Here is a 24057-nt window from a genome sequence, read left to right on the forward strand (position 1 = left end):
TTCTCCTTAGGCTAAGCTCCCACCTTTATTTTACCAACTCTCTTGCCCTCCAACTCTGATTTTTTAATGATCCTCCTTGCTTTACACAGAGACCACGTTTAAATCCCATTTCCAGAACCCTGGTGTGGTTTCTGGAGCTCACAGCCACACTCTGTGGATCAGTGCTGTGAACATCTGCAAAATGCCACAGTCCAGAAACGGAACTTCAAGTCTGCTTTTCTTCCCCAGTACATCTATGGACATCTACTAATTCAGTAGAGACCAGTTGACTCTGGTTGAATCTTCCAGGTTTGTTACATTGCAGACTCTGCCTTTTGCTATTTGTGGAAATGCCCAAACATTTTCATGCCTGAAAATCCCCAGTGAGTTGCAGCACTCCAAGCAGCCCTTGGGGCTCTCTGGGTAAATGGAAAGAGTCTCCTCCCTGTCTGCTGAGGGAACATTTCTACTTCGCTTTCCATTCCTCTTGCAAGTTAATTACTTCTACAATACTTCAAAAGTAACCACTTGTTTCTCGTGTCCTTCTTTGGAAATAAAAACTCCTCGGGATTGAGAAGGAACATTAGAGTTTAAATTTATGCTGTAAAAGTCAAAGACCCGATAAAAATTTGAACTGTCCATGTTATTCAAGTGACATGAACTGGTGACAATCATACCTGGGACAAACAACATATTTGCAATCAACTCCTGTTTATATAAATAAAGCAGAAGTCAGATGAATGAAACATTCCCATAGTTGGCATTCCCTGCCCTCAAAGCTGCTCTTCAAGCTCTCTCAGTCTTTCTATCCCTTGAAGGGCAAAGTTTTACCTGCTGCTACTACAATTCTGATACAGATACACACTTTAAAAGTAAATGTTATTAACACATTTTATTTCCATAAAAATAAATAACTTTCTACTGCTATCTCAGCTACCTATTGGGAATTACACCCACCTGTCCACAATGAATTCAGCCTACCTACAAAGGCAGGTAATTCAATGCACTGATAGAATTATTACTTTTTTATTGCTATTCCTTTTTGGTCTCTGTGTCCTTGTGCACTGCAGTCATCACTCTGGGGCAGTGCTGTGGTGTGGGCTCCAGACTCCCAGTGCTACTGGGAGTCCTGTACGTGGGATGCCTTTTAGAATGCCTAAAGGATTTCAGCTTTTCTATTTTTCAGATCCTGCACTGCATTAGTGCACAACTCCAAACTCCATACACAGTGTTAGTTACTGCCATCACATTTTGCTCAGACAAAACAATTCCTCTGGGCCTGGAACCCAAGGACACCCTACAGCCTCAGGGCCCAAAAAGTACAAACAAAAGTGAATTGGGGGAGCAAACTGGGGGTAAATGACTTCATTAGCTGAAGCTGTAATTGGAGGATTAACCCCTGATATGTAAATGGACCAAACTTAAAATTGTCTGAAAAACTGGTGCCCATTGTCCAGCTTGGGTGCAGCCTCTGGGAGGTGTGACTGCCTAAGGGCTGGCTGTGGAAGGGCTTTAATAAATTCCCACTTTATTCTCTGAACCTTGTCTGGCCTCTGCTCTAGGCAGCCACCCCAAGGCCCCATTTGGCACACCGAATGCCAAGCAAACAGAGGAAGGAATGTGCAGGGCTGGAGCCAGTTCCCTAGGTAACCAAGAGATGTTTTAAAAGGGAAAGTGGTAATAAGTAAATAAATGCACACAATAAAGGCCCACACACATGACTAACTTTCCTAGATACCACGGACAATAGAGGGGCGGAACATGGAAATTCATGAATTTGTGAAGAAATAGACAAATTTCTCCCCAATGAGATGGTTAAATAATATCCTCATTCACAAGTTCCTTGTGATGCCTGGAGGTGGCTACCTAGGACAGAGGCTAGACAAGATTAAGAGAATAAAGTGGGTGTTTATTGAAGGCCTTCCATTGTTGTTGAGTAAGAAATGATAAGACTTTCTAGAAGGCTGATTGGTATAATGTGTTGTATATTTGGAATTGTTCTTTTTTATAAGTTGTTTTGATCTAGGTGGATTTGATTGGTTATTTAGTTAATATGTTTTACTTGATTGGTTAATTAACAAGATGCTTTTCTTATAAATAATCTTGGAGAAAAACAAGAAAACTGAGAGTAGGAAAATAACACCTGCAGGTTGTTTCTAATAATAAGCTATTATTGTTTATTTTTAACTCCTTAAAGACTCTCAGGGTGATCCTGGGAAAACTTACCTGGTTTTCTCACTCTGTGACCAGGCTGTCACATCCACATTCAACAGCCACACCTTGGGTAGTCACACCTCCCAGGGGCTGCACCCAAGCTGGACAATGGGCACCAGTTTTTCAGACAATTATAAGTTTGGTCCATTTACATATCAGGTATTAATCCTCCAATTACAGCTTTGGCTAATAAGTCATTTACCCCCAGTTTGCTCCCCCAATTCAATTCACTTTTGTTTGTACTTTTTGGGGCCTGAGGCTGTAGGGTGTCCTTGGGTTCCAGGCCCAGAGGGATTGTTTTGTCTGAGCAAAATGTGAAGACAGTAACTAACACTGTGTATGGAGTTTGGAGTTATGCACTAATGCAGTACAGGATCTGAAAAACAGAAAAGCTGAAATCCTGAGGCATCACAGTGCAGGCAGGCAGGAGCTCTCTGCTCCCAGCCCCTCTCCCCTCCCCTCCCCATGACTTTCCCAGGTCTCACACAAACAGCTCCTGAGCAGCAGGAGGTTTGCAGAGCCTGAGTCACTCCCCTGTGGCTGATATTCTGTGTACAGAGCTCAGTCACCTGCCAGTGCTCAGCCCAGCGCTTCCAGAAAGCCAACATGGTCACTGAAAGCAGCAAAACTTCACAGGTGAGGAGTGTTTTAAAAGGATCCAGTTGTCAGCCCCACCTTGAACTCTCTCAGACCAATGGAGCTGGCCCAGGAAGGGACTGCTCCCTGCAGATGCCCAGCTGACACATGGCAGCAAGCATTTCACACCAATAAGGCACCTTAAAGTTAATTAAACAATAGATCACTACTGGAATAGTAAAAAAAAAAAAAGAAAAAAAAAAAGAAAAACAACCTAGGTTTTTTAAAATGGCAATAGGAAATCATTAGGCTTTGGAATAACAGTAAAAATTTTGGGACCTAACCATACAAGGTCAGTCAGTCCCCAATGTAAGATTACGTGATTTTAAGATTGTGTAATGTATGATTTTGACATAACTGAGAGTGTTTCTGGCAGAAAATTCCCTTCTGAATGAGGTTTTAATTTTTTTTTCTTCTCCCCCTAGGATAATAATGAAAAAGAGAAAATCGATACCAAAAAGGACTGGAGAGGCCACCTTGGCCACTCCTTGTCTCCAGGGGTGACTGAGTGGTGCTCCACACTGACCAGGCTTGCTGCCCCTGCCTGTCTGTCCCTGTCCCCAGCAGGATTTGTGCTGGGCATTTGGAGGCTCACGGAGCACTTTTGATTCATCCAGGCTCCTGAGGCATCAGACATTAACCCTGGCAGGGATGCTCTGCAGAGTGCCCAGTGAGGGAGCCCAAAGTGCATCTGAAGCATTTCAGGCCCTGCAATCAGGAACCAGCAGGGAGACCACAGCACCCAGGAATGGAAGAATTTTGACCTGTGAATACAGGCAAATCTTAGTGCCTGCATGAAAACCTTAAAATCAAGTTCTTTATTTTATCCATGGAGCCCTAGAGTGGCTGAATATCCATAGAGGAATTCAGTACAGAAATGAATACAAGTAATTCTCCTTGCTAGAATTTCCTTGCTGTAATCATCCCTGGATAAAGCTGTACCTTGATAGGAACTACACCTGTTCTGGAGAAGTGTCTATGAAATCAGTGGCAAAGTACATTTTAACCTGTTCTGTGCCCCCTCTCTTTATAACTGCTTTGGTTCAATACCCTGGTCTTAATTAGAACTAAATTGTTAAAAATAATTTAATAATATACTCATCAAAATCTTGAAATTTGCAGTCTGTGACCTGCTGCCTGTGAATATTTAAATTATTTAAATTAAAGTGTTATCAGAAAGACAAACTACAGTGTTATTGGGAAAATAGATTTTGAAGTCAGAATCCAGCATTCAAATAACAGGACTAGCCCAGCCTAGATGAACAGACCACATTTCCATTTTTACAATGATGTTATAAATAAAAACAACCAACAGCTTGTGAGTAATCCACTGAATAGAAGTTCCCAGAGATTACTTTCAAACTATTTTTTAAAAAAATTAGATTATCAGACTATCATAGGTAATTCTGAATTGAAAAGTTAAATAATAAACTGTGAAGCATTCACTTCAAAATCATAGAAGTTACTAGCACAAGAGTTTGTTATGCTGCTTAAGAACCTGAAGTAATTCCACAAATATGTAATCATGGATATAAGTGCATGTGTACCTCAAAACCAGAAACCATCAGAGCTCAGGGAGATGTCAGACATTAGATTATTCTCCAATCTAGCAAACAAAGCCACAATGATCTAGGATTAGTGGGTTATCAATTTAAATGGCTAAATGAAGGCTAAATTTCAATTTTTAAAAATTGAACATCAACACATTAGTCCCTGCTGTAATTCAAAAACTTGTAGAGGCTTAAAAAACTAAACTGTGAAATAATCTATCTACACAACACAATAAATCAGGATTTAATGGCATTTTGGCCTCAGTCTGTGTTCGAAGGTGCAGCTCCTTTGAAAAAAAAATCAATTTCTATCTGAATTGATTTGATTTTTATCAATAGCTGCTAAATTGAATTCAGATGAAGTATATATTTGGTGATTATGCTAATCTCTCCACACTGCTACATCCAGGTTATTCAAGTAAATGAAAAGTAATCTGTAACCTGCAAAAAAAAAACAAACCACCCTAATTTTGTTAACAATCTCACCTTCTGGATTGTTGCTGATTTTGAAGGTTTTCTTTTGCTCATACACTGTTTATACAGTCACTGAACACTAACATGATCCTTTAGGAGTGAAAAGAGCAGCATTCCCTTTCCAGTAATGAGCCAATAATCCCCACAGCCTCACCAACACCATCCAACCAAGCAGGGGTAAAGCAAATTATCTTTTACTCTGTGCCCACAAAGGGGAGCAAACATGAGGAGAAAAATCGCATCCAAAAACTTGTTTTATCAATGGAAAAACTCTCCAGTTTCCCACTCCTATGTGACCTGCTCTGGATAAAGCTGTCCCAAATTCCCCCCAGTCAGTCTCCTGAGGAATCAGGCCCTCACAAATATAGAACAAATATTAGAAATATTAGAAGTGACTGCACAGCATCACAGCTTTTTAACAGCAAATGCAAGTTCTTTTGAGTTGCAGTGATTTTGTTGCACTCACACGTTGCATCAGGGGCAATGCACCCCGTGCCCAGGTGGATTTACAGCAATACTGCCAGGAGCTTCAAACCAGCATAAAAGAACAGTTTGGAAATGGTTTCTGATATTTTGACACCCCATAACAACCTTTTATGGCAACTCTCCAGAGAACCTGCAGCTTGCTTCCATACACAGCCTTCCTGAGCAGCTCCAGAAGGAGAAAGAACCTTCTGACACCTTTTGCTAAACATTTCAAATGAAGATTTTTACTAACATTTCATGGGATTCAATAGGTTTGAATGGCCCAGTTTTCTGAAAAAGATTATTTTTCAGAAGTTTGTAGTACCACTTTGTACTGGGGTTTTTTGTTGCTGTTTTGGTGTTTTGTTTGGGTTTTTTGAGGGTTTTTTGTCTGTTTTGGATTTTTTTTTGGGGTGGGGTTATTTTTGTGGTTGTTTTTTTTTTTTTCTGGTTGTTTTGTTTTGAAAGAACTTCAACTCAGCCTTCAATCTTGACATGCAGAGTTTTACATCAGGGATTACTTACAGACTTTATGTAACTCTCCACCTGATGGTTTGTGCAGGTAGTTCAGAGATTTGCTTGAATTCAGCAGGATTACTGTCCTCCCATCACAGAGGGAAAGGGGCTGATCTGACACAAGTATTTTCCTGCTGAGAAATGCCTTGATGAATTGCTTTTAATCAGAAGAACTTTCCAATCATGTAAATTCAGAGCATTCTGTCAGTGAGTAGGCCTGAATCACATCTTTGGTTTAACTCATGCAGAAAAACTGACAGCAATTCCAGCACCCTGACATCTCCTTAAGAAAGCAATTATAGTAAAGTATTACTGTCACAAATCCAAAGTCCATCAGGCAATGTCCAAGGGGCTTTTTAGCAGTGGGTGCAGCTCCATCTCACCCCTTCAGCCTCCTCTGCTCTAATGGAGACAACAGTCAGCGTGCAAATGAAAGAATATTTTCATTTGATTATCATTGGTTTGTTGGTTTGCTTGGAAAAGAAATGCATCAAAGCAGGACAAATAATCCACTGGCTTATTTATTTATAGAACAAACTCCCATGGTATATTATCACACTTTTTCACTTTGCATTAATTTCTGCCTTTTTTTGTGGTTGGGGTCCCCTAGGAGCTGTTATTGATACTGAGCCTTGTCCCTTCTCTGGTCTAAAATGAGAATTCCTCCATTTATCCCCTGCTTTATGATATAATAGTCAGCAAAAAGAACCTTTGTTGCTGTCTTATGAACTGTTTCATGAGGAACTAAACCAGTAAAGCCTGGCTACATACCTGAAATTGCTGCCTCGCTCCCCAGCCACCAAACCCCTTTAGCTTACCTCTGTTCCACCTTGCAGACTTGCTCCCCTGCAATTCTTGCAGCTCCTGCCCCATCCCCAGCCCTGCTGCAGCCTCTCCCCTGCAGGGAGCAGCAGCACAGCTGAGGTGAGGTCCCAGCACAGCTGCACACAGCAGGAGAGGCTCCTGAGCTGCTCCTGCCCACTCCCCTAAGCTGGCAGCAGTCCCCGGGCCTCTCCTCCACCTGCCCACTGATTTTCCACCTGCCCACTGATTTTCCACCTGCCTACTGATTTTCCCCAGGAATCTGGAATCTGCATCTCTGAGGTTTTCAGCACTCCATCGAGTTTAGCAGGATGGACAAAGGGCAGTCACACAAACTGCGTTTCCTTGGAAAGGCTGCCCAAAGCCAGCACCATTTAAAACCCTTGCATGCAGCTCTTTTCAGCCTCTGCTGTTGCTTTTGCTCCTCAGTTTTACACCTCAGCCACACCAGTGCTCCCAGGGGAGGACACTGTTCATTTTATGTAAAAGTGGTGTAAGACATGAGCAGCAATCATTCGGCTTCCAAGGAATGCTATTGCTCTGTTATTCTTCTGCATTCAGTCACTCAGCTGCCCTGAATGAAACAACATGAAAAATGTGGGGTGATTTGAAAGTACAAATAAAAGAAGCCACCACTAATGTTCATACAGATCTCAGTTCAGAAGAAAATTAAAAATGCTTGCCTGAAAATCCAGACGTATGGCCACTGTGACCACTAATGTTCATACTTAGTTCAGAAGAAAATTAAAAATGCTTGCCTGAAAATCCAGACGTATGGCCACTGAATATGTAGTCCAAACACATTTGCATTAAGAAAGATCCTACTGGAAAAGCACAATGGAACAATTCAATTCTAAATACTCCAAGTACTTTGGCTCTTCTTACAGAAGTCAATGCCAGTGGAGTTCCATTTCCACCACAGACTCACACAGTAAAACAGGAGCCAAAGAATGTTTATTGGTTAATATGTAGGCAAGTGCATGCTCTTGTGATCAGTTTGATGACAGGTTTTAGGAATTTAATTTTGAATTAATTTTCTAACAACTCTTTCAAATCATACACTTGGGGGTACACATGAAAACATGTACAGACACCAATTGATTAACATGATGGATCTTTAGATTCTGTAATTTAGCATTAATGAGCCACTGATCACTGATTGTGTTCCAACCTTATGGACATCAGTCACTATTGCACTTGTTTCCATTGGTTTTTAAAATCTCTTAAGCATCTTAAAATCCCTAGGGAAAAAAGAAGTGGGTAGCTCATACACAAGAGATCTTTCATTAGGAAAAAAGAAAAGCTGGGGCTTCAGAGTCACTTCTCTTTGTAGCAGCTGAAGATCTGCCTCAGAATTTATCCAGTAAAAATACCAATCTTCAAGCACTGTTATGAAGAGCTTTGTGATTTTTTTCAGAGCTTGTAATTGGGTGAAAGATAAGTAACATGTGCCTTTTGCAACACGTTTAGAAGTTTACCGATGAGTAAATTAGCTTCAAAAATCAATTTGGGATTTCCTTTAAACTTTATCTATTGTAAAAAGCCTGCTGGAGTTTGCTGTCTAAATTGAACAAATATTTCCGAGTTATTTATTACAAAGAGTATTGGCTATGAAATCTGTCCCTCATTCAGTGCTTGAGTATTGCACACTGCATTTTCTCCTGTTACATTCATAATCCAGACAGCCCAAGTGTATTTCATCCCACAGTTCATTTATTATGAGGGGAAACCCTCACCCTCACCCCTTACCCTGGCTAAGGCTTGCACTTTACATTTTTAACTTGTAAATGTCTACTTCTCAACAAGATCAGCCAGAGAGTAAATGTGCTTCTGCAATTCATTCTTTAAAGTGAGATTTATAGTGAGATTCCCAGTATTGCTTGGTTTGTAATCTTTGGAATTACTGAATTCCCATTAGTTAGGCACAAGTTCTGAGCAATGAGCCACCCTGACTCAGAGTATCTAGAATGCAGATAAAAATCTCTTGTTTATTTAGCTCATCATAGGGACAGGGAGCATCTCCTCAGCATTTGTACATGATCAAGGAGAGCAGAGACTCTGAACTCTCCTCTTACACCAAACAATAACAGTTTTACTGTTGGTCTGATGCTCCTTTCAAGCAAATATGGAAATGAAAGGAACACCCAAAGCTCTATCTCAGCCACACTAATCCTGTGAAAGCAGTGACTCACCTAGTAATGGCTTTCCATAAATTAGGCAGCTAAAAATGGGTAGGAAGCATGAAACCATTCACAGTTCCTGTAGTGTAAATTCTCTCACTGCATGTGGAGAAAATGCATGGCAGTAAAAATAAGAGATGAAGGTGTCAGCACCCATCATGTTTAAATATGCTGTTAATAATTCACATCTTCCTCCCTTGGAGCTGATGGCTTCAGAATGAATCACTCTATTTCCTTCCTCAGATGAAAACTGAGTTGCTGTTACTTTCTAATCCCATATGTTTTCTTCCCAAATATGAGAAGAGAAAAAGCCAAGGTGGCTAAATGTGTTCACAGTGGAACAGCGATGTGAGAAAGGAATGATGATTTTTCAATATGTCCACAGCTAATCCTTGCTTTTATCCCACCTTGTATTTTATGATACCTCCTGCAGCAGCACTGAGTGTGCTGTCACCTTGCACCCTCCACACTGCCACGGACACATTTGTTTATTTTGCTTGTAGGGACAGGGAGCATTTCCTCAGCATTTGTACATGATCAAGGAGAGCAGAGACTCTGAACTCTCCTCTTACACCAAACAATAACAGTTTTACTGTTGGTCTGATGCTCCTTTCAAGCAAATATGGAAATGAAAGGAACACCCAAAGCTCTATCTCAGCCACACTAATCCTGTGAAAGCAGTGACTCACCTAGTAATGGCTTTCCATAAATTAGGCAGCTAAAAATGGGTAGGAAGCATGAAACCATTCACAGTTCCTGTAGTGTAAATTCTCTCACTGCATGTGGAGAAAATGCATGGCAGTAAAAATAAGAGATGAAGGTGTCAGCACCCGTCATGTTTAAATATGCTGTTAATAATTCACATCTTCCTCCCTTGGAGCTGATGGCTTCAGAATGAATCACTCTATTTCCTTCCTCAGATGAAAACTGAGTTGCTGTTACTTTCTAATCCCATATGTTTTCTTCCCAAATATGAGAAGAGAAAAAGCCAAGGTGGCTAAATGTGTTCACAGTGGAACAGCGATGTGAGAAAGGAATGATGATTTTTCAATATGTCCACAGCTAATCCTTGCTTTTATCCCACCTTGTATTTTATGATACCTCCTGCAGCAGCACTGAGTGTGCTGTCACCTTGCACCCTCCACACTGCCACGGACACAACTGATAGTAAAAGTGACAAAAAGTGACAAAAAATGACCCAAAAGGAAAGCCACTCAGTGAAAGTGGAAGAGCTGCAGGAGGAGGAGTCACTGCATCTTTGGGAGCAGCACTCCCTGGTACCTGTTGCTCTGGGCCTGGCAGGAGCACTGTGCCAAAGGCTGCCACTGGGACTGCTGCTCTGTACAGGTGTGCCAGGGTAATAAAGGTTGAAAACTCTTAAAGGTTGAAAACTGAAATTTTAGGACTGGTATCTAAATTTAGCTGTGAACTAAGATAGCATGGTTATACAAAAAGAAAATAAAAGAAAGATAATAAAAGAAAAACCAAAAACACAACCAAAAACTGGTGCTAGACACAACAAAGTGCACAATTTTCTCATAACACAGGAAGGACTATAACAGAGCATCCCAGAAAAGGTGGGAACAGCATGGCCTCACACTGGGAGCTGGCAAAGGCTTCGATAGTGTAACAGTTCCTGACATACTGCCTCAGTCACTCAGTCACTGCCTCAACTGGCCCTGGCCAATTACTCCTGTGAAATTCTGTTGGCATATCAAGAATTCTGAATATCAAATATTCAGCTCAAGGTCTCTTTCATCTTCTCATTTCCCGAGCAATAACATCTCTCATCAAAACCATTTGTTCTACCCAACCCAGTCTTGCTGCATCTACTTCCCATAACTTCTTGGGGTTTGTTTATATTTTGCCAAACTAAACAAGACCTTGAGAGAATAGAAGATAGCAGTGCTTTGCTATTAAAGGCTGAATTTTGCACTCATGTTGCCCCATTCCTTCTGGACCACGCACCCACTGAGATCTATTGCTTTATGTAATTCCTTCTGGTCATGGGGACAGATGAGAGATTGCAGTTGCTCTTGCTTTAACACAAGGGGAAATTGCTAGTTTAAAGTAAAACTGTCTAACCAAAAGAAAGGCTTGGAATTTTATTTTTAATTTAGTTAAATGTTTTTCATTCCAATTTGCCTGTGAGCTGGAAGCCACAAATCCTACATCAGTTTAGGCACTTCTTAGAAGAGCAGAGGAGCACCCACAAAGCACAGGCAGTGCTAACGAGGAGCCAGGCTCGGATTTTCCAGGGCCTTCCTCTCCCTCTCTCCCCATCTGGTCACGACACCCCTCCCACAGCATATGGCCACAGGCACAGCACTAAGTGGGATGTGCTGAGGAACTGCACCCCAGTATTGTTAGCTCTCCATCAAACCATCAACACAGAGGTGACACACATAAATAAACTTACAGGGAGCCTTCCTTAGGCTCACTGTACAAATGTGCTCCTTCATCCAAATAAACTTCTGCAGGCAGACAGACAGACAGACAGGAGAGGCAGGTTGTTTCTTAAAAACTGAAAAGGCAAAGGAGAAACTGACCCAAGACAGAGGGCAAGCAGGTGCTGTAAGAGCACTGAGTGTTGTTTAGGCAGGACTGTCAATAAAGGAAAGCACCAGCAGCTTTGTGGGGATGCCCAAATGTTTGGAGCAATAAACCACAGGGGCGAGCAGGTGGCTCTGTGGGGCTGAGTGTCTCTCAGGAAATCCAGCACTGTACTCAGGGCAGCTGAAGCTCCTGGCTCAGGTGAAGCCTGGCACAAAGCCTGGCACCGGTGCTTTGTGCCGAGGCTCAGGGAAGGAGGGGATGGAAATGGGACAGTGAGCTCTGCTCAGCCCCAGCCTTGGGCAGTCACTGATCTCAGCTCCTGGGGCCATGCCAAAGGCCTGACTCCCACTGGAGGGGATCCTTGGGGCCTGCCTGCTGCTCAGCCCATGCCTGTGGGCTGTGACAGCACACGAGGCTCGGGGACACCTCCAGCAGGGCAGGTGACCTTTGCTGACACCACCTGAACCACAGCTTTTTCCCAGAGCTCTTCACCCATGAACATCTCCCAGCTCACAGACAGATTTCTGCCTTTCTTTCTGGGATAAGCTCCATGAGGTTTCTGACCCAGGCAGGACCTGCTCAGACTATTAAAGTGACTTTTTAAGAGTTATTACAATTATGTCAGTCTCTTGTCAGTCTGTCAGGATCTGTTTGCAGTGCAGGGTGCATTAGCACTGCAATAGAGCAGGAATTTAGGACTGCAGCTCCAAGGTTATTTTGACACCACAGAAGTGGAGGCTGCACCAGACAGGAAAAAAGTCCCAATTCCCTCTAACACCCCTTTAGCTACAGCATATAATCTCAAGTACTTAGCCAGCTATCTAATAACCCTTTATCTCTAACAAAAAGCATACTCTTTCCTATTCCCCTCTTTTATGTTTGAACTAACTATTTTCTCCAGGTGTTTTTTTACCTTGTCATAATCCATTACCTTCATATGCTTTGATCTTTCCATAGGGAATTTATTTTCTCTCTTCAAAGATCTTTTCTAGTCAGAAGATGTTTTCCCCAGTCCACAGGCTCTGTTCCGTTCAGCTGTCCCAGCATGATGCTTATTTTTCCCTGCCTTTTTAATTATTTTTTTTTAATTTACGAACATTTAAGAACTCAAATTTAAAATTAGAACCAAGCCAGGAAGGTTTGTTCCTGATGACACAAGATGTGGCCTCTGATGAAAACTCTAAAAGACACAGATTTTTTACAGACTGCCTGAACAAATTCACTCTACAGAAGGTTTTGTGAGGCAAAATCATTACAGGAGAGCAAAGCTATTCAAAGGTCAGTCCCAGATCAACATTTGTTATTCCGAAGGAAAATAATCCATAAAATATATTCTATACAGCTACATTTGCCTTAGTTTTCCAAGGAGATTTTAATACTTCTTTGGATCATTTGTCAATGTTTGTATTGTGTAATCTTTGCAGTGCTGAGCTTGCCAGTGTTGCAAGAATCAATTTATTTTACTTACGTGTATGTGACAGACTGGGGACAAACAGGAAAGAGAAAGGTGCTGGATTCATCCTCTTCCCCCTAGTATGGTACTGCATTATTATAGCCCAGGATTTTTCTTCTATGAACAGGGCCAGTTCCTGTGCAGTCAGGGGCCACCCATTTCCTTCTGTGAAATAAATTCTCCATTTCTCTGATGCTGTAGGCACAAACCTAAAATAATTGTTCCTGCTTTGCTGCCATTAGACTTGCTACTAATGATCCCTCCACATGGAGAGGGTGAGCACCAGCAGCACATCCTGGGTACAGCAAAGCACCCCTGACAAGAAACCAGAACTCTGCAAAGCCAGATCCCAGACTGGACAAGAGCCCCCCCAGTGGACTGCCCCCCCCCAAAAAAAAAAGGTGGAGATGAGGCCCCAAAAACAAAATGTTAAATTCCAGCATTTAAATTTGTCAAGTAACTTCTCAACTGTAGATATTCTGAACAACAAACAAAAAACTGCCAGTCCCAAAACAAGCCACCTAATGCACACACATAGAAAAAACACCAACTTCTCAGGGCTTTATTTCTAAAGATGGAACAAAACCCTGAATTGTCAAACAGAACATGCTTGAAATCATAATGCTCATATGTAAAATAGCTCTTGCTTCATGGAAAATTCTGAATTGAGCTTTCTTTGTACACATTTGCACAAAGCAACTGTCATTATAAATAGCAGCAATTTGAAAAAAAAACATCTGCATGCTCCTGGGCAGAGGTGTTTGTTCCTGTGCTGAATATCTTCTCACCTCAAATCTCACATTTCTTGTGGAGTGTTAATATCTTCTCTTAATCCTGTAAGGTCAACTTGTCTTTGTGATCTCTGAGCTAGGCACCCTGAGCCTTTATCTGGACACGCCCAAGAGCAAGCTCTGTGTAAAATCTATGTTAAAAAAATCACATAGATATTTAGAAATACAAAATACACCACAAGTAAAAGTAAAGAATTCTCGAGAAGGACCCTGCTTTGGGTATGGCAGTACCTATAAGGAGTTCCCAGCTCCAAACAAGCCCCCACTACCTGGGCAATGTTTAATAACTGAAGATAAACAAAGTCCTGTTCTTTTTTCTTCTTCTTCCCCTCGTTCTGCTTTGCAGACAGAAGGCAGAGAGCAGTAATTTCATTCTGTGTACAGCAGAGGCAGAGTGATTTCTGGCCATCCCAGCCAGTGTGTCCTTGTGTCCTCCTCACTCAGCCAGAAGGAAGCAGCAGCAATCTCCTCTATGCCCAAAGCCTGGTCCTGACCAGCCCTGCTGCAGGGCTGATGGACACACGGGCAGCAAAGGCATGGCCCAGGTAAAGCTCCTGCATACAGAGATTTAGCCTGGTTTTGATTTCAGCAGGGCAGAAATCCTGTTTCCCCCACTCGTGTTGAGTGCAGACACAGCCTGTGCTGGAAAGCTCTCTGGCTGGAAGCAGGGCTGCACACAACCACCCCTCTGCCTCTGCATGCACACAGCAGGAACAGAGTCCTAGGTGCTCCTGAAGGAAGCCTGGACAGAGACAAAGCTCTGTTAGAATGCCAGGTCTCCATTCTGAGAGAGAACTGTGCAGCTGGGCGTGCTGAGAGGTCACAGCTCCTCTCACGTGCCTCATGCAAACGCTGAGGCACACGCAGTGCTCTCACCTGGGATGTGAGGCCAAAGGAAAAGAAGCCTTGTCCATCATGACAATTCTCAGTTTTCTGTGCTACTCCCAAAAAAAAAAAAAAAAAGATTTACCAGGTTGGAGCTTGTCAGAACAGAAAATGCAAAGGCTTTCCAGAAATTCAGAAGTTCTGTAGGGAAGAGTCGAGGCCCTCTCACCTCAATCCCTCACATATTCTAAATTAATTTTCTTCTGACCCCAGCCCACATCCAGTCTGTTCTGTTATGAAAGGATGAGCAAATGAGCAGAGTTTGCCTAGTTTATTCTCTCCAAGAGACAGCCAAGAAGAATAAATGCATATTATTCTACTTTGACCAAATTAAAGGAAATTGTAGCTCAGAGCAGAGGGATTCCCTTTGTTCATCCGACAGCACAAAGGAATTACTGCAACCCTGTCTCCTGTCACCACTGACAGGCTGCTGGATGTGTTTCTGTTGCTACTCCTTCATCATTTACCTGCAAAACACCATCAGCAGCCTCCACAATCAGTTTCAAAGCAAAACAAAGACAACAAAAATCAACGTAAGCCACTGCAAAAAAATCCCTTCCACTAGAGGAATTTACAAATGGTTACATGTACCCAAACAGTGAAGCACAAACACTCTGCACCACTTCGAGGAAACAGCTGCCTTTGCTGTAAACACACAAGGAATACTAGAACAGACCCAGAGACAAGCACCAGCACCAAAGGACAAAAAAAAAAATTTTTTTTGCAATATTTGGGGATTTTTCTCGTTCACTCAGCAAAGTAATGCTTAATTCATTGGGAGTTGCCTTCTAAACTACTCTTTGCTACTTTTTTAATGTTTCCCTTCACATTGTGCAATGGTACTGCAGCACCTCAGAGGGAAAGCACCTGGTACAGAAGGATTTAGCTCCAGCTGAGCCTGATCCAGTCAGCAGCCCTGCTGCCTCTGAGCCTTCTGGATTTGCCTTCCCACCCAGACTTGACCCTCTGGACCCCTCTTCCCTTTGCTGCTTAGCACTTCATCTCCTAAGGGGCTTCAGGACTTGCAGCCACTCAGTGCCACCAGATGTGTGACTGCTGGATTCTTCCCCTGGATAAGGACCTGCAGATTCCTCCAGGACCACAGTGAGTTACTGAGAAGCCCTGGTGGCCCTCGGTCACTGCCAGCACACAGGAATGGGGGGCTCTAGGGAGGAGCTGCTCTGTGGCTTCCCTGTTTCCCTCTCCAAGGTGCAGCCCTCTCTTGATTCATACACGCAAACACTCAGAGCTGTTCTTCTGCCCAAGTATTTCATGTTTGACTGTATTGTTATGTTTTACTCCAAGTCCTTTTCCCTGCATGGCAGGTTGCACCTTCCAGGCTGCTCCTGGAACAGGCAGGGCTGGTACAGGCAGATCAGGACTCGGGCTTTATTTCCAAAGCTGGGCTGCTGAAGGAGCTCTTGAGCAAACAGCTCTCTGGGAGTCAGCAACAAGGAAAACACCAACTGGGATAGTGCCTAACTGGCTTTGCCAGGTGGGGGTTAAACAAGAAAAGCACCTGTCAGCTGTGATTTCTGTTAGGAGATCATTCTGCTGCTAAGACATCTCAGTCTGCACAGACTTAATCAAATCTGCTCATTCTCCCCTAGAGTCAAGTGCATAAAAGTGATTGTCACTGCAAGGGCAGTGAATATGCTGAAGGAAAGGTCTGTGCCTTAACATTTCTGCTGCTGCTGAAGCCACAGATCAGTCACAGAGATGAAATACAGGAGAACACGTCGCTCCATGTACAGGCAGCAATGGAGACTGACGTGCAAAATGTGATTCCTGCCAGCGTTCCAAGACGTGTGGGGCACATTCTGCCTTCCCATTCCCTCCCCCCGTCTCCCTAAAATGTTCAATGCAAACAAAAAAGCATCAAGGTGTTAAGTGACTTGAAATATTTTTGTATTTGTATCATCTAGTAAACAAAGTTGCTGAAAAATGTCATTGTGTGATCTTCACATGTGTGTGGGAGAGCAGCTCAGCTGTCAGGGAATGACTGTACAGCTCCCTGCTGGAAAGAAGAAGTCAAACATTCCACAAGCAGACTTTTATAGCCTGGTGGGATCTCTGCTAAACACTTGGGATATCCAGGCTGCCAGGAGGATATCTGCTGATTCATCCTGGCAGTGCCCACCCCCAAGAGAGCTGTCCCAGGTGCCAATCAGCAGAAATGCTCCAGCCACAGCTCTGACACCAGCTCAGCAAATTCTGCCTTCAAACCCTGGGGTGAGCCAGTGGGACAGAGGCCACGACCAAACCCCAGGCACCTCCTGAGTGCAGGAAACACCCCAGCACCCAGAGCCTTCTGCAAGGGCTCTTCTGTCACAGTGCCCCTGGCATGTTTTTGCTGCTATTGATTGAAGCTCTTTGTTCCTTTGCTTCCCTTCCCCCTTCCCCCCTGAGCTGTGGCACGGTGGAGGTGCTGCTGCAGGTGTTGCCTGTGCACACCCTGAAGTGCACACTGCTGAGCTGTGGGAAGGGAGCCTGCCAGAGCTGTCAGCAAACCCAGCTGCAGTTCAGAAAGTTTTCCACGAGCCAGCCTGAAAAGAGTGAGCAGAGAGGGGATGAGAGAGTTTTGTCTCTTCTTTTAGTGTTGTTCAGGATCACTGACAGCAGTAAGGGATCCCCCTCTAAACTCCAAAACAATGTACAGAACACTGACCCATGCACCAGCTGGTGGGGCCAGCAGAGCAGGTCTGTGCTTGCCAGCAGCAGTGCCCTGTGCCTGCTGCAGCACGCTGTCATTAAGGGCGGTCACTAGCAGATAGAGAGGAGCTACTTTTGTCTGTGAATTCAAATGAACAAATGCAATTTCTAACCATTAACCTCCTGTAGTAGATAAAAAAGTGGGTTTAGGGATAATTAACAATTTTCATAATTTCTAGGAAAGCTTTATCAGGACCCTTACATTTCTAAAATGCTGACACATCACATGATCCAGGATCTCAGTGAGTACATCACACCACCCCCAGCACCCTGACTTTCTGTGTGTGCAGGGGATGCTGAGAAGCCCAGGCAGGCAGTTCCCAAGACCTTTTCTTCATGGATGCACACCTGCCCTTACTCAGGCTCCATGCCTCAGCAGAGCTGAGCACTTGGGGTGGATCACTCACTGCAAGGTTCAGAGATTGATTCCAGCAAGAAATGCAGTTTGCAAGGGAAACTCACTGCTCACCTCCTCCAGAGGTACACAAAATCCAGTATGAGGAAGGAGATCTGGAGAGGCAGGGAAGGTGCTGGGCTAGGGATCCATCCAGCTTCTGATGATGCCTTAAGTTTTTAGCCTTTTTTTTTTCAGATCCCGTACTGTATAACTCCAAACTCCACACACAGTGTTAATTACTGTCATCACATTTTGCTCAGACAAAATAATCCCTCTGGGCCTGAACCCAAAGACACCCTACAGCCTCAGGCCCCAAAAAGTACAAACAAAAGTGAATTGGGGGAGCAAACTGGGGGTAAATTCAAAGAGCCCACAATGCTGACTTTTCTGCCCAACTACAAAATGCCACCCAAACCCATGAAGAAGGAAGAAGAAGCATGAAGAAGAAACCCAGGACAACACCCTGTGCCCTCCATCTTGCTTCCATCCACAACATACTAAAAATCCCAAACCCTAAATTTCTCTCCAGGTGATACACCTACACCACTCTCTGTAATCTATTTCACACTTTTGTGGATTCCAGTCTATCTTGAAGGAAACTTTCTCCATGAATGAGGGTCAAAGTCAGAGCTCCCCTGGGGGTCAGGGCAGCCCAGAGCAGACAGAGAAATATTCCCAGTGCTCTGGGTTTCCAAAGTAAATGACTTCATTACCTGAAGATGTAATTGGAGAATTAACCCCTGGTATGTAAATGGACCAAACTTGTAATTACCTGAAAAACTGGTGCCCATTGTCCAGCTTGGGTGCAGCCTCTGGGAGGCTGTGACTGCCCAAGGTGAACCTGTTTGAAGGCCTTTAACAAACACCCACTTTAACCCTGCCCAGCCTCTGTCCCAGGCAGCCACTCCAAGGCATCAGCCCTGCCTTGGCCAGCACCACTCCCTGCCTGCTGTGAGCGACTCCTCTCGTGTGCTGCCCTGGCAGGGAGATCTCCTCCTCTGGTGTGGGTCTGAACACTCCCACTTGCTGTAAGCACATTTGGTTGTATCAAACTGATCACGCTGCTCTACTGAGACAGCACTTCCAGGGGAGCAGCAGGATGGCTTTTCCCAGGCTCTCAGGGTCTTGTGAGACACTCACAGAGAGCTGGGAGCTGACACCGAGCTGGAGAAGCCTGCACTGAAGATGAGAGATGAGAAAGCTCACTTGCAGAGAATCTGGGTTTTGTTCTCTGTGGGAAGAACACAAACTTTTACATTCAAGACAAATTTAATAATGCATTTCAGTGATCTGCATTTTTCCAAGCTCCTACATCCCCTCCCTTCCTGAATACCATATGTTTTCCCATTCTATCAGAGGGATTTCTGTGGCATCCACTGCCAATGGGTTGAAAATCAAAGTTATCATGGATGAAACGTCAGGATCTTGAATGTTTGGGAAACAGCCAAATGTTAGTTTAATTAACTCCAACATACTCAATTATGACTGACCTTTTCAAACAGAACCAGAGAAGCACTGAGGTTGGAAGCAACCTCTGGAGATTATCTAGTGCAACCATCTGTTCAAAGCAGAGCCCATTAGGTGGACTTGCTCAGGACACCATCCAGTCAGACCTTTCATTATCTCCCAAAACAATTTTCAAAACATCTCTCCTCAACACAGGCATTGCAAGAAGTCCTTCAAGAAATTGTTTCAAACCAAATTTTCCAACTTCATTTCCTTGAATGCAAAGAAGTGTTTTGATAATTTTGTAGCAACATATTTTCCAGAATAGGAAATAAGAAAAAACACTTTTGTTACAATGACTGCATTTTTAATATTGTTCACTTTTCAGATTTCAATTGCCAACTAAAAATTTAAAATTTCAATATATAAATTCCCACCTGGATCCTGTTTAAGCATCTTAAAAGAAAACCAGCATCTCTCCAGTACCAAGCACTAAGAAGAGTTCAATACAACATTATCACTGTGAGTTTCTCCTCTTCAGCTCTTTTCCGGATCACATAGGGATCTACTTTCCAGAAGAGCTCTCTTTTGATGCTGTGATACTGAGTCCAGATGTAAGTTAAAACACATGATAAATTAAAATTTTCTCTCATTTATTCTGAAATATAAGTACTTTTATTTTTCTTATTAAATTTTTCACCTGAAAAGATCAAGGAACTGGATCATATAATTCAGATTATTTGGTCAGAAACCTCCATTCTAAATATATCGCCCAGTACAGAAGCAGCAATATAACTGCAACAAACAAAACACTTGCAAAGGTACAGACAGCTCTCTTTCAATGAGTTACTCACTAATTTACACTGAAAAAACATAAGGTTGTCACAGCTGAGCAGTTGAAAAAACCCCACCTTGCAATCACTTGATGCTTCTGCAGTGAATAATGTAAAGGGATTTAGAGTGCTCAACCACAGACACGGGAAAAGGAATTGCATCATTACAGAAACCCAGGCCGGTTAATTGCAGGTAATGGCCATGAATAATGACAGCAGAGAGTGCAGAATGACGTAGGAGAGAGAACATTCTCCCTCCGAGTTGTAATTGCTCACAACAAACAGTTCGGTGCCTGTCTGTGCTGCTCCTGCTGGAGCTGGCACGTTCAGCTGAGGCCGTCAGGCAGCAGCTTCCAGGGCTCTGCACCCACACACCGTGGCAGAGGAGCACACTGGTGCTCAGGATTTCTGATTTCTCTGTCTGGTGATTAATGACTCAAATGCACAGTGCTGGTGGTTGTTGGACTGGTTGCTCCCTCTTTTTTCCTGCCTTCCATCCTTTCTCCCTGGATTTGGCCACTTGGTAGAAAGCCCAGTAGCAGTCAAGGAGAGGGAGAACATGGAAGCCATTCCTCTCCTCCCCTCAGCCCTTCATCCCCCACCCAGGAACATTCTCTACACACCTACACACAAACATGGCCTTGCCTGGTGCTCTACAGCCTGATCACTGATTCTTCAGGAAGACATTAATTATGGAAATAGTTCCTGAAGAAGGAGAAGTGTTCCTCTGCCAGACCAATTCATCTGCTGCTGCAGCCACTCTCAGTGTCCTGTGAGTCACTCCACAGCTGGAGCTGTCTGTGAGAAATGCTGGGAGTCGAGGGGAACAAGCTGTGGTGATACACAGCAGGAAGAAGGAGAGCTAAGTCACAAGGACAGTGACCTCCAAACTACGCGTATTTGGATTTAATCTACTTCCCGCTAGCCGGTGTGGAAGAATGTTTATTAGAACACATAATACTTGTATAATACTGTACTTGTCACATATCCTTCCCATTAGCTCCCTTTCTGAGATTACTTCCTTGGCTGAGCCCTCAAGACACCACACAGTTTGATCTCTACACTTCCAAACACTCATCACCCAAACACCCAAAAGATGTATGACCTACTTGGGCCACCCTTACTTCAAAGGGCAAGCTGAGTGTATGAGGAACAACACTTCATGCAAGCATTTATTTCCATTGCAATACATGAAGCTGATCTGTCTGCTTGATGCCACATGAGAGCAAGTCAGGGAAGCCAACAATGAATAAAACACCAGAATCCCCCTGGTGATGTCTCCAGGCAGCAGATTAAGCAGCAGCTCCTACTCCTAACACCCTGAGTTCAAGGCTCTTCCTGAGAGCTGTGAGCCTCAGAGGCAGCACAGGGGTCAGGACAGACCTGTGCTGAGAATGGGGTGCTTCCCACTTCTCAACATCCTCTTCCAATGCACACAGCCCTGCTGCTCTGAGAACAGCCTGGTTATTTTCACTACAAGCCCCATTACATCCCCCAGATGAGAAGAGCAGCTCCACAGCCATGGTTGTGTGAACCAGTCCCAAGCCATCAGTCCCTCTGGCTGGCTGCAGGAGGAGGAGGAAGAATGCCAGCAAATGTCACTCCTGACCCTGGCTGGCCACCAGGTATGAAACCCTGAGAGCTCCGGGGCACTCCCATCCTCCTGCACACTGGATCCACAGAGCTCTTGTGGAACACATTTCTGAGGGAACACAGACCCAGCGTGGACCAGCTGCAGCACCCTGAACGTGTCTCCCTCCATTTCATGCTTGGTGGACCTTCCTAGGACATGCCCTGGCTGAACGCACTTCTGTAAGGCACTGAACTCCCTGCAAGCAGTGGTTCAGGACTGTGAAGAGGATTATACTCAATGGTTTGTCTCTGCTGATTAGTACAAGAAAAGGGCAGGGAGATTTTGACAAGGTTTATAAAATTATGCCCACAAAAGCAGGGCTAAATACTGCCCTACAAACAACGGGAGACAATAGTCATGACATTCTTCTCAGAGAAACTGAACAGACATTCAACCAGAACAGACCCACTGCTACTGCTGGAACCATTTTCATCCCACCCATCCCCTCCTTGCTGCTCTAAAACAGGCACAAGAATAATTTTTTTAAGAAGCTCTAACTGCTGCCTGGGGAAGGAGATGGGATGTGCCCCGGGGGGAGCCAGGTGCTTCGCTGCTGTCTCACACATGGTGTCCCCTGCAATGGAGCCCTTGGTGCTGCATTAATGCAATCAGAGGCACCCTGCAGTCTGGTCACTGACCTGGCTGAACAGCAGATGACATGATGCCTTGGGCTGCTATTGTGCGGAATTACCCTTTGAGCTGTGACCATTGTAAAGGAGACAAAACCACCACTTCACCCTCTGCTCTTGGCCTGTTTTCCAGCAAGGAACAAAGCCCAGGAGCACCTCAACTCTGAGCACCATTTTGTCCTTCTCTGCTTCTCACAGCTCCTCCAAAGGAGTTTGTGTGCTCTTCCTCACACCTGGAACAACTTTGCCAGCTCTACTGGCAGGTCTAACCTTTCTCTGTTCTTGCTTTAAATACCTTTTCTGTCCTTCTCCTTTCATTTCATTCATTGCTGTTACAGCTTCCCCTCCTCTGCCTGCATAAGGGTGAAAGTTCTGTTACCTGAATGGATCTCACCTGCCCTGGGTGCTCACTGGGAGAGGTCACGGGGACAGATTCCCACCTGATGTGGATCATGCAGCTCTGCTGGGGGGACACACAACCACGGGTCACAGAAAACATGGTGAATAAGGAACACTGTTCTCTGGTTTCCAAAACAGGAGTGAGATCAGGCAGAACCTGCTCCGTGCCAGCTCCAAACCAACAGGGAGCTGCTTCCACACTGCAGAGCTCCTCTCCCCAGGACACTGCAAACTGAGCAACTGGACACCTCACTGAGAGAGCAAAGCCCACCAGGAGAGATGAAATACAAAGAAACATGAACACAAAGAACTCCCCTGAGGTTCAGACACTCCCCAAGCTGGAGACCTTTTCCTGAGCTGGAAACTGGGAAAGCATTCTGGGAATAGCTCAGCACAGCCCTGTGCCTTCCCTGAGCAAACCCTGCAAGCTGCTGCAGGGGACAGCACACGGGGCGGGTGGGGCTGGCACCTGGCCCAGGGCAGATCCTTATCCCAGCAGTGGAGTCAGACACCGTGAGTGTCAGCGCAGGTCTGGACAGGCACAGGAGGAGCCCAACACTCCCACAGGTGGCACAGCAGCAGCAGGGAGCTCCAGAGAGCATTTGGTGCTCAGCCAGGCAACCCCAGCTGCTGCTGCAAGGCAGGAGCCAACCCACACTCACCTCTGGGCTTCATCAGCAGTTCAGCATGACATCCATGGACATGTTCAAAGGAAAGGTTTCATTACAATGTCTGGCAGTGAAACAGAAGCCAACTGACACTGCCAATGACAAGGTGCTCGTTTGTCTTGGTTTTCTTTCAATTATCAAACTGAAAGTCCGTTTGGCTAAATTAGACAATAACTGCTTTCCTATTTTCCTCTATTTTTTGTCAGCAGTCTGATATAAAGACCCTACAGAAGTATGACCAAGTTATATCATTATCACCCTTTCTACTTAATTTACAAATACTTTCATAAAAACCTACACACACCAAGACTGAAACACACACAGGTTATGTTAAACATCATCTGATTATTGCTTAGCATCAGAACAGCTCAGATTGTACAAAACTGCAGCAGCAAACTCATATATTAATCATTGAAGATCAGCTCACGTACAAATAAAAGTGTTTGATGTCATCATCCAGCTCAACAGAAACACAGCCAGGCAACAGCAGCCTACCATGAACTGGCTTTAACTGACAGGCTTCCGTGTTTGCATAAGGAATCTTCTATTAGAAAGTGGTTTTTTTGTAATTCCAAGCAGTTCCTTGCTTTAGAAATATTTTGGACAACATGAACAAAAGCTTCCTGTCTGAGATATTATATAGGAAACAGCATCAAATACAAAAGCTAACATTTCAGAATATGTGATTGTAGACACTATTTTGAAAATTCCTCCTAAAGAACAGTTGGTTATTGGAAATATTTTTAAAGCAATTTAATCACAGATTTCCAAGACAGTCTGCACTCCTCATGTTCCCTGAATCAACCAAGCTCCAGCTCT

At 44.0% G+C, this 24057-nt stretch overlaps 1 protein-coding gene across 3 annotated transcripts in view; it reads right to left on the reverse strand.

The window, feature by feature from the left end:
• Positions 1-24057, reverse strand: part of LOC120511240 (vesicle-associated membrane protein 2-like) — a 54306-nt gene that overhangs the window by 28993 nt on the left and 1256 nt on the right. The gene's annotated exons all lie outside the window — the stretch shown is intronic.

The sequence above is a fragment of the Passer montanus genome, unplaced genomic scaffold (genome assembly GCF_014805655.1).
Source record: "Passer montanus isolate IOZ18808 unplaced genomic scaffold, ASM1480565v1 scaffold63, whole genome shotgun sequence".
Taxonomy (NCBI): domain Eukaryota; kingdom Metazoa; phylum Chordata; class Aves; order Passeriformes; family Passeridae; genus Passer; species Passer montanus.